At 47.6% G+C, this 11201-nt stretch overlaps 1 protein-coding gene across 2 annotated transcripts in view; it reads right to left on the reverse strand.

The window, feature by feature from the left end:
• The window catches only part of AMER1 (APC membrane recruitment protein 1), a 48954-nt gene extending 38146 nt beyond the window's left edge, over window positions 1–10808 (reverse strand). The window contains exon 1 of one of the 2 annotated variants that reach the window (XR_011446315.1): window positions 10606–10750. The gene's annotated coding sequence lies outside the window, so the exon portion shown is untranslated. Of the gene's footprint in view, window positions 1–10605 lie in introns of both variants that reach the window. The other variant, XM_070291521.1, reaches the window with a different exon arrangement.
• Between the last annotated feature and the right edge of the window lie 393 nt (window positions 10809–11201).

An 11201-nucleotide genomic window follows, 5' to 3' on the forward strand; every position in this document is an offset into this window, starting at 1 on the left:
GAACAAATAATTTCACAATTTGCATGGAAACACAAAAGACTCTGAATAGCCAAAGCCATCTTGAGAAAGAATGGAACTGGAGGAATCAACCTTCCTGACTTCAGACTACATACTACAAAGCTATAGTCATCAAGACAGTATGGTATGTGTGTTCAGTCGCTCAACCATGTCCAAATCTTTGTGACCCCATGGGCTGTAGGCTTCTCTGTCCATGCGATTTCCAGGCAACAATACTAGAAGATAGGTTGCCATCTTCTCAACCCCAAGACAGTATGGTACTGGCACAAAAACAGAAATATAAACCAATGGAACAAGATCTAAAGCCCAGAGATAAACCCACACACCTGTGAGCAACTTATCTTTGACAAAGGAGGCAAGAATATACAATGGGGCAAAGACAGTCTCTTCAGTAAGTGCTGCTGGGAAAACTTGACAGCTATCTATAAAAGAATGAAATTATAACACTTCCTAACACCTTGCTGCTGCTGCTGCTGCTGCTAAGTTGCCTCAGTCATGTCCAACTCTGTACAACCCCATAGATGGCAGCCCACCACAGTCCCCCATCCCTGGGATTCTCCAGGAAAGAACACTGGAGTGGGTTACCATTTCCTTCTCCAATGCATGAAAGTGAAAAGTGAAAGTAAGGTCACACAGTCGTGTCCAACTCTCAGCGACTCCATGGACTGCAGTCTACCAGGCCTCTCCATCCATGGGATTTTCCAGGCAAGAGTACTGGAGTGGGTTGCCATTGCCTACTCTGTCCTAACACCATACACAAAAATAAATTCAAAATGGATTAAAGACCTAAATGTAAGACCAGAAACTATAAAACTCTTAGAGGAAAACATAGGCAAAATATTCTCTGATGTAAATTACAACAAGATCCTCTATGACCCACCTCCCACTGCTGCTGCTGCTTTGTCACTTCAGTCTTGTCTGACTCTGTGTGACCCTAATGGATTGCAGCCTGCTGTGCTCCTCTGTCCATGGGATTCTCTAGGCAAGAATACTAGAGTGGGTTGCCACGCACTCCTCCAGGGGATCTTTCCAACTCCCAACTCATCGAACCTGGGTCTCCTGTATTGCAGGCAGATTCTTTACCACTGAGCCACTAGGGAAGTCCCATGACCCACCTTCTAGAGTAATGGAAATAAAAAAAAATAAATAAACAAGTGGGACCTAGTTAAACTTAAAAGGTTTTTGCACAGCAAAGGAAACTATAAACAAGGTGAAAAGACAACCCTCAGAATGGGAGCAAATATCAGCAAATGAAACACCTGACAAAGAATTAATTTCCAAAATATACAAGCAGTTTATGCAGCTCAATACCAGAAAAAAATGAGCAGTCCAATCAAAAAGTGGGCAGAAGACCTAAACAGACATTTATCCAAAGAAGACATAAAGATGACTAATAAAACACACGAAGATGGTCAAGATTGCTCATAATTAGAGAAATGCAAATCAAAACTACAATGAAACATCACCTCACACCTCTCAGAATGGCCATCATCAAAAAATCTACAAACAATAAATTCCGGAGAGAGTGTGGAGAAAAGGCAACCCTTTTGCACTGTTGATGGAAATGTAAATTGATACAGCCACTATGGAAGACAGTATGGAGATTGCTTAAAAAACTAGGAATAAAATTACCATATGACCCAACAATCCCAGTTCTGGGCATATACCCTGAGAGAACCATAATTAAAAAAGACACATGTACCCCAGTGTTCACTGCAGCACTATTTATAGTAGCTAGGACATGGAAGCAACCTAGATGTCCAACAGATGTATGGATATAAAAGATGTGGTACATATATATACAATCGAATATTACTCAGCCATAAAAAGGAACACATTTGAGTCAGTGCTAAGGAGGTGGATGAACCTAGAACCTATTATACAGAGTGAATTAAACCAGAAAGAGAAAGACAAATATATATTAATACACATATATGAAATCTAGAAAGATAGTTCTGATGAACCTATTTGCACAACAGCAATGGAGATGCAGACATAGAGAACAGACTTATGGACACAGCGTGGTAGGAAGGAGAGGGTGGGATGAATGGATCAAGTGGCATGGAAACACACACTAACATATGTAAAATAGACATCCAGCTGGAATCTGCTGTATGACTCAGGGAACTCTAACTGGGGCTCTGTGACAACCTAGAGGGGTGGGATGAGGTGTGAGGGAGGCACAAGAGTGAAGGGACATAGCATACCTATGGCAGATCCATGTTGATATAGGGCAAAAACCAATACAATATTATAATTATCCTTCAATTATAAATTAATACATTAAAAAAGAATACTGGAGAGGGTTGCCATTGCCTTAGGAGATGTTAAGTCCTTGTCATGGAGAAGCAAATTGTTTAGGCTTGGGAGAAGACTTGCCTAAGGTCACAGAGTGGGATGATGACAGAGCCACACTAACTTCCAGGCCTCTCAGTCCCAATTCTATGCATTTCTGCTGCACTGTGCTGGCCCCTAATCAAGGAAGATGACTTAGAGTGAGGACTGTGCAAGTTGCCCTCACACCTGCAAGAGCCATCCTCTTCCTCTCCAATCACACTCTTGTACCAATCCAGCTGAGCCTTCTCTTCAGCATTTCCAGTCCTCACTGGCTACCACTATTTTGGACCCACCTAGAACATTCCAGAAAGCTTTCTGTGGCTATTATTCTTATCCAGAAACCCCACTATCACCACTCCCAAACCATGGGACATGTTCCTCTACTCTTCTCCTTGGGAGATAAGTTTGAGGGGCCAAAACAAAGGTCCAAACAGAAACCTGCCATTGGGGACAAACATAAAGGTAAAGACAAAATGAAAATAATTTGAGCTATTGTTTAAGGAGAATGACCTACAAGATCTGGAATTTGAATTAACATTTCTAAAGCCCACAGACAAAGTCTACTCTCAAAACCATTTTTTTTTTCAGGACCTGAAGGAAGGGCTGTCTAGCTTGGTACTCTTTGGCAGAGCTGTAAATGCTGCTGGTAGAGCCCCAATCAAGCTATCCCTGCAACCACTCCTCCCCTAATTTGCAGCCTTCCTGAGAGGCACCTCTTCTTAAGGGGGGTATCTCACCAACTCTAGATGTAGCATAGACCCCAAAATGAGCCCTCTAGCCCCTGTTCCCATTTCCTCAACACCAGCCCCTCAAATGAATGATCATATTCAGCCATGAGTAATTCATTCTGGCCAGCCTCAGCCTGTCTGTTCTTTTCTCTTGAATGCAGCCTCCTTCATCTTATACGGCAGTCACCACATCTAGCACAGAGCAGCAGCTCAAACAATGTTAGTTCAACTGAATTCTAATTCAGCTAGAGCTTATCAGCCCAAAACTAAAATGCCAGCTTCACTCTTTTCAGGCTGGAGATTTGAGAAAGAGACCTAACCTTTTTGAAGAGAATGCTACCTACCATATGGAGTCACAGTAAGGATTAGAGATGATAAATATAAAAGATAGATTACTTGCTAGGTACCAAGCAGATGTTCAATAAAGGGCCCTTGTGATAGGGCCTCTTGTAGCTACCTTCTCCACTCTAGTTCCTCAGATTTCCCCTTACTGCGATGAGGATGACAAAAGTCTCTTAGCGTTCCCTCTGGTCCCTCCTGCTGCAGCACTGAAATCCCACCCCCTTGCCTCCCCACTTCCATCTCATACATCCTGCACACCCTTGCCAGATTCATTTTCTTACAACTCTGATTTCAGTGCATCACACCTTGACTTAAATTATTCAGCACTGCCTACAAGATTAAGGCCAACTCCCTTTGCCTGACCTTCAAGACTTGCTCTCTTCATGTCGCTTGCAGCTTTCCTAGGCTCACTTCTCTGCCCCTTAGCCTCAGCCCCAAATACACAGGGCTTATCCAGTCTAGGAGGTATGGTCACTCAGACTCTGCCTCTACGTGGAAATGGGCTTACCTGGTGAAACTTCATGATGCAGCATCTTTCTCCTCAGGCTACTGAGGCTGCCTCTCCAGCTTGCCTGGAATGGTGGAGGCTCTGGGAACCACCTACTTGCCACTCTCCTCTAAGGCTCCCAAACCGCCTTAGAAAGGAATGTATTCAAAGGTGTCATGCCTGCATCATAAGGCTTCCATTATTTCAGTACTAACTCAGCAAGCGTGAGATCAAAGGCAACATACCTTCTTCTTCCTCTGTTCAGATGAAGAACAGGAGAGGAGCTAACTCCCGGGAAAGAGACGTGATAAGGCAGTCAAAAAAGCCTGCAGAGGAGCAGCTGGATCAAGTGAACAGTGGAGACTCCTTACTTTCCTAGGTATCCTCTATATGTACTATATCCTCTATATGCACCATACCCTAAGTGAGAGACCTCAGTAAAGAAACTGAGGTTTGGGAGGGGATCAGATCAGTGTGCTTAGAGGAAGAAGCATTAAACTGAGGGCCAGGAACTTTGTGTTCTTATGAAACCTTTGGCAAACAAATCACTTCCCTGTTCTGGGCCTCAGTTTTCCCATTTAGAAATGGGAGACTGGACTGGGAATCTGCTTCCTCCAGGCTGCATGAAGCTGGGAAAAGGACAGTATTGTGTTTAGTTTTCCAGTGGCTGCTGAATCAGGAGTCATGTTGAGGAAATGTCATTTTGGGGGTTCTAGGCTTCATTGGGAGGCCTGGATGCCTGTCTAGGTGGGCCCACTGCAGAACAGAGGTGAACTGCAGCCCTGCCTCAATCCATATGCCTCTCACTTCTACCCTCCCCCCGCAAGCCCACCCAGCATTCTACTTTTCTGAATGTGCTAGGCCTAGCCTATGAATATATGAAATGTACAGATTCTTGAGGGACCACAGCTGGCCAGGCCCAGCCCTCTCTCTCTGGAGAAGAACTGCAGCCCCCAGTTGAGGGGCACTGTCTAGAGAAGAGGTGTTAGTATCTGCTTAAAAACCCAGCAGGGGAAAAAAAAAAAAAACTGTAGATGAAAGCAGTGAAGTCTCTGCAACAAGAAATGCAGATCAAAAGGTTGCAAAGCTCCTCATCCCCACCGCCTGCAGCACCATTATGCCTGCCTCTGACTCCACCAAACTCCCTCAGGCCATTTTGTTCATTGTACCTATTATCCTCTAATTCCAAAAGGGGAGGTGTAGGGGAGCAATGCACCCTCACTCAGCTAGCACCTGCACTTCTGCAGTGGTTCTGGTTTCCCTGCCTGCCTTGCAAGCGACATGAACAGGTTTAAAAAATAAGACCAAGGAGACATGAAAGACTCTGATTATTTAACTCAGAGAAGTTGAAGGTGGAAGAGACGGTTTAATGCCCATGAAATTGCCATGAATTGTCAAGCAGTAGAGCTATGGTAGCCAGCTGTTCTCAACCCCACTGCCAACACACACACACACCACACACCACACACCACACACACCACACACACCACACACTTGGTTTAAGTATAGCAATGAGAGGCTCAGATTACATCTGAGAAAGAACTTCCTGGCCATGAGATGGGTAAACCAAGAATGAGTGACACAGGAAGTCTATGAAATGCCTCTTCCGAGGGCTTTACTTTTATCACCCAGTCTATCTGCCTGGACAGGATTTGAGGCAGGGGAACTGAAGAAATAACACTAGGCAGCTCTCTTATAGCCCCTTCTTCCTCTTTGGTTCTTCAAAGCCAGACTTGTTGCTATTTCTCTCATTCCCTTCATCCTCTGGTTCAGAGAGTGTAAATGTAACAGTTCTTGAGGAATTTTTAACACCTCCACTATACTATGAGAGAAACACTGGATTGCCAGCTTCTTTCAACTACTTCTCTTCTGAAACTTTCAGCCCCTGACAGGTTGTAGAACAAGACTGAAAAAGCAAGAGATGTGAAAGGGGAGGAGTTCCTAGAAAGCTAACCAAGCTTCTTTCTTTTCCACTCTTGATGAATGGGTGAGGTAAGAAGAGGGGTTGATTCATGTGATTTGTACTGATTTATGCTGAATGGATATAGTGGATAAGAGGAGCTGCACAGGAGGCAGCTGTTGGTGGTGGTATTTAGTTGCTAAGTCTCTCCCTAAATTCTATGTGAACTTAAGCAAGTCTCTGCTGCTTTCTGAGGCCTCAGGATTCCCGTCTGTAGGAAAAGGAGTCCAAACTGGTGCTTCCTGAAGGCCTGTCCAGGCTGGGAGAAAAACGATCAGCAAAGGACTAAGGGGCACTCAGCCTTTACCACATTGGTATATAGAATCCTGGCTCTGTCCTTCCCCGCCGCCCCAACAAGATCCCCTGCAAAACCAGAGAGGCTGACAACATACAGTTTCCCTCTAGAGATAGCCTGCTCCCCTAGTTCTTCCAGATCCAAAGATGATTTTTTACACGCCCAACTTATGGCACTCTTCCAATCCCTTTCTAAGAACCCATTCTAAAACCCTTTCTAAAATCCTGTTTTATTGTGACATATCTGCACACAAAAAAATATCAGAACTTCCCAATTCCCCACTCTTTGATGGCTCCTTCCTTCATTCCTTCAAGATCAGGCCCCATTTCACAACCTGGCATTTGGGAAACTCAACACCACTGGGCCTCAGCTTCCTTTTTACCTTGCTGTTGCTGTTGTTCAGTTGCTAAGTCATGTCTGATTCTTTAAGACCCCAGGAACTGCAGCATGCCAGGCTTCCCTGTCCTTCACTATCTCCCAGAGTTTGCTTAAATCCATGTTCATTGCGTCAGTGATGCCATTTAACCATCTCATCCTCTGTTGCCCCCTTCTCCTTCTGCCCTCAATCTTTCCCACCATCATGGTCTTTCTCAGCGATTCAGCTCTTTGCACCAGGTGGTTAAAGTATTGGAGCTCCAGTTTCAGCATCAGTCCTTCCAATGAATATTCAGGACTTATATCCTTTATGATTGACTGGTTGAATCTCCTTGCAGTCCAAAAAGACTCAAGAATCTTCTCCAATAACACAGTTCAAAAGCATCAATTCTTTGGCACCCAGCCTTCTTTTGGTCCAACTCTCACATCCATACATGACTACTGGAAAAACCACAGCTTTGACTATACAGATCTTTATGGCAAAGTGATGTCTCTGCTTTGTAATATGCTATGTAGATTTGTCATAGCTTTCCTTCTAAGGAGCAAGCGTCTTTTAATTTCATGGCTGCAATCGCTGTCTGCAGTGATTTAGGGCCCAAGTAAATACAATCTGTCACTGCTTCTACTTTTTCCCCCTTCTATTTGTCATGAAGTGATGGGAACGAATGCCATAATCTCAGTTTTTTGAATGTTGAGTGTTAAGCCAGTTTTTTCACTCTTTTCTTTCACTTTCATCAAGAGAGTCTTTATTTCCTCTTCACTTTCTGCCATGAGAGTGGTTATCATCTGCATAACTGAGGCTGTTGGTATTTCTCCTGACAATCTTGATTCCGGCTTGTGATTCATCCAGCTCAGCATTTCACACGATGTACTCTGCATACAAGTTAAATAAGCAGGGTGATAATATACAGCCTTGATGTACTCCTTTCCCAATTTTGAACCAGTCCATTGTTCCATGTCCAGTTCTAAGTGTTGCTTCTTGACTTGCATATAGGTTTCTCAGGAGGCAGGTAAGGTGGTCTGGTATTCCCATCATGTGAAGAATTTTTCACAATTTGTTGCGATCCACACAGTCAAAGGCTTTAGCAGAGTAATGAAGCAGATGTTTTTTCTGGAATTCCCTTGCTTTCTCTATGATCCAACGGATGTTGGCAATTTGATCTCTGGTTCCTCTGCCTTTTCTAAATCCAGCTTGAACATCTGGAAGTTCTGGATCTTTTCTGGTTGAGATTGTAAGGGGCCTTTCTACCTTGGAGCCATACAATCTCAACCAGAAAAGACTGTCACTTCACTCATCCTGCTTGCCAGCCACTCCCTCTCATTCCTAATTTTGCTTATACAACTATCCTTTGCTTAACCAAAACCCCTCTAATTTCTGGAGGCTTCCCAGGACAATATCCCATGTACACACAGATCTCTCATCTCTCTCCATGGCAGGTGTCTCTAGATTCATGAATTAGCTGGGGACTGGGCAATGCAGGTCCTGAGATTATAGACATTGTGCTTTATTTTTTTTTTAATTGTAGATGAAACCCATTCCCCTTCTCAATCTTCATTATGTATACTCAATAAATACATGAGACTTGAGTATCATTTTTCTAATCATTTTCATGTGAATCAGGACAAGTGCCAGTTGGGAACATAAAGGTCTTCTCCAAAGCTTGACAGACATTAAGTCCTTCCCGAGCATTCATCACCGCTATGCATTGCTAGGGTTTCATGGAACTTTGGCTGAGATTCAGGTTTCATTTACCCCTGTAAGAAGTTTGGGCAGAACCCAGACATCCATGGTATCAGGGAAACAAAGTAGAGGCAGGGAAATTTAATTATAGTTTTTTTCCTAAGCCAGAAAATCCCAAGGGATACAGGTAGCTTGAAGGAGTTCAGAGTTCTGAGAAAGAAGAGGTCATCATGGATTGCAAGAGATGGAAAGACACTAAGGAGATAGGCCCAGAGCTGAGAGGGAAGAGAATTTGAACATTGTAGGGTGAGTGAGTCTGAGTGTGGGGAGGGGTGTCATATAGGGCAGGTATGTTGGGTGGCTGCTGGTTTGAGACAGTGCAGAGGACATGTCTAGCTCTGAACCACAGATGCCCAGATGCAAGTAGGGGATTGTATTGCTGCTTGGTCAAAGTGAGAGGAGGTGACTGTAGTGTCCTATCTGCAGTTCTTGCTAGTGTCACAAAAGTCCCCAGCCAGCCTTCCATGAAAGTGAGGGATTTACTGGGTCTCATTTTCTCCTCTCATAGGTACCTAGGCTTTGTCAGGGACCTGTAGTGTACAGAGTTTTCCACCCTCAGAGGTGTGTTAAAGGTCCAAGAAGAGCCTTTCAAGTCCCTAGATAGCTCCTGGGCTTCCCTGGTGGCTCAGATGGTAAAGAATCCACCTACAATGCAGGAGACCTGGGTTCGATCCTACAGTTGAGAAGATCCTCTGAGGAGGGCATGGCAACCCACTCCAGTATTCTTGCCTGGAGAATCCCCATGGACAGAGATGTCTGGTGGGCTACGTCCATGGCATGGCAAAGAGTCAGACACGACTAAGCAACTAAGCACAGCACAGATAGCTCCCTCCCTCTTGTTCCTCAGAAAGGCCTAGAGTCCACAGAAAGGGGCACACTTCCGCTCAGACTGAGCAGTGGGTGGGGCCAAATGAGGGGAGCTGCACTGAGGGAGGGAGCTCTGCTGGACTCCTCAAGGGGTGGCTGGGGAGTCCAACAAAGCAGGACCCTCCATCAAGCCCATGTGAATGCAGCAGGCAGGTAAAGCTGCAGGAGATATTTGTGTGAGGGCCAAAGGTTCACCTTGACTCCCGTGGCCCATGCCAAGGCAAGCTTGGCCCATGGAAGCTGGCTCTGCAGGGCCTGTCCTGAGCTGTGGCACGCCTAGCACAGCCCCTCACTGCCAGGAGAGCCTAGACCAAGTCTGATGGTCACCAGTCAGAGGTGTCTGCAGCAGACAATGACAACGGCCCATAAGGCTGGGTATTTTCAGTAAATTTGAAGTTGGAGGATTTGGCTGCTTTTCTAGCTCTCTCACACACACCCAAACGGCTGTTTCTCTACTACAATAATTGCTCCCCCGACCTATGGCACAGAACCGCGCCCCCGCCCCCTGCCCCCCGCCACACACACACACCACACCACATCACACCATGGTTATCGCTATTTTTAAACCAGAGGTTGGAGAGAAAAGCGCGGCCAGTACCCTCCAAGGGGACAGGAGGCGAGGCTGGGCGGGGGAGGGGGAGCAGGGACAGGAGAGAGGCGCGGGGGCGAGGGGGAGTTTGACAAAGCGGCCTTGCAGCTCTAACCCAAGGACTAGCTTGAGCTGCTGCCCTAACCCAAGGTACTGCGAGAGATGGGTTGCCAGCCTCTCTGTCCGCGGGGGCGGGCGCCAGATGCGCCCGGAAGCCTAGGAGCAGGGGGCGCGGCTGGTTGGGGCCTCAAGGCCGAGGTTCCAAAGGGAAGTGAGCAGCCCACAGGCCCAACTGAGCTCCTCGAGGGAGGAGACAAAGTAGATACCCCAACCCACGCCAATGCAACTACCCGTCGGGCCCAGGCCAGCGCGTAGGCTTCGTCCCTAGAGGAGAGGGAAAGGCAGGAGATGCGCCGGGAAGGGGAGGGTCGGCAGCCGGGTCGCTGTGATGAGCGATACTCGTCTAACACAGCTGTTCCAGCTAATGTGCTACAACAAAGCTGTAGAGCTCCGGGCCTACAAAAGCACCGCTGGGGGTGCTGGTTGGCTTCTCCCCTCATGAGACCACAGGGCAGCACGTGCGGTTTGCGTCCCCTTCCTCCCCCGAGAGCCCCAAGGCATGGCCCAGGATAGTCCGCTGGCCTGCCTTCCTTTTTCCACCTCTAGCCGCGGTCTCTAGCGCTCAGAGGACATGGCTCTGACCCTCACCAGAAAGTCCTTAAAGCTGGTTCCAAAGGGGAGCGCAGAGCGGTCCGGACGCCGACCGGCCCAGCCCTTAGAGCTCCTTTCCAGGCGGCCAGAGTGGAGCACGCGAGACTGCACCGTATGGCGGGCAGGCGGAGGCTCCTGCTGCGCGCAATGCTTACCCGGCCCGGTCCGGTTTCCAGCCCGGTTTTTGTCTCTTGCGCCGCCCTGGCTGGAGCTGGAGCCTTGGCTGCTACGGCTGAGAGCGTCGCCACCGCCGCCCCTGCCGCCGCCGTGGCTCCAGTCACCTCCAGCACCAGCTCCCCTTCCCCAGGCTCTGGACTGCTCCCCCATACCCCTCCCCCGCCCCGGACTTCACAGCCACAGGGTGGGGCATTGGCTTCCTGATTGGCAGGCGTGTGGTCCAATCACCACGGTGAGAAGGCGTTTCCTGACTCGCCCACTGTTTTCCTTGGTGTGTTTCTCTTTAAATGCAAATAAGCGCGGGCGTGGTGTTGGCTGGGGGCGGAGAGGCTCCAGAACCCCCAGCGGGGACTCCTCAGTCCCCCACCCTCTCACGCCCGGTGGGTAGCTGCTTGGCGACACCGTAAGCTCCAGGGGCTGGTCCCGTCAGTATGGAGCTCTCTGGAGCCCGGTTTCGCTTTTGCAGGCGCTTTTATTTCCGTGGCCGAGGTGCAATCGGGCCGCGGCGCGCTGGCCGCCACCGGTAGTTTATTCCAGAGAGGCCAGCTGGGACAGGCGGGGTGGAGAGGTTGGG

This window comes from Ovis canadensis, chromosome X, assembly GCF_042477335.2.
Source record: "Ovis canadensis isolate MfBH-ARS-UI-01 breed Bighorn chromosome X, ARS-UI_OviCan_v2, whole genome shotgun sequence".
NCBI lineage: Eukaryota > Metazoa > Chordata > Mammalia > Artiodactyla > Bovidae > Ovis > Ovis canadensis.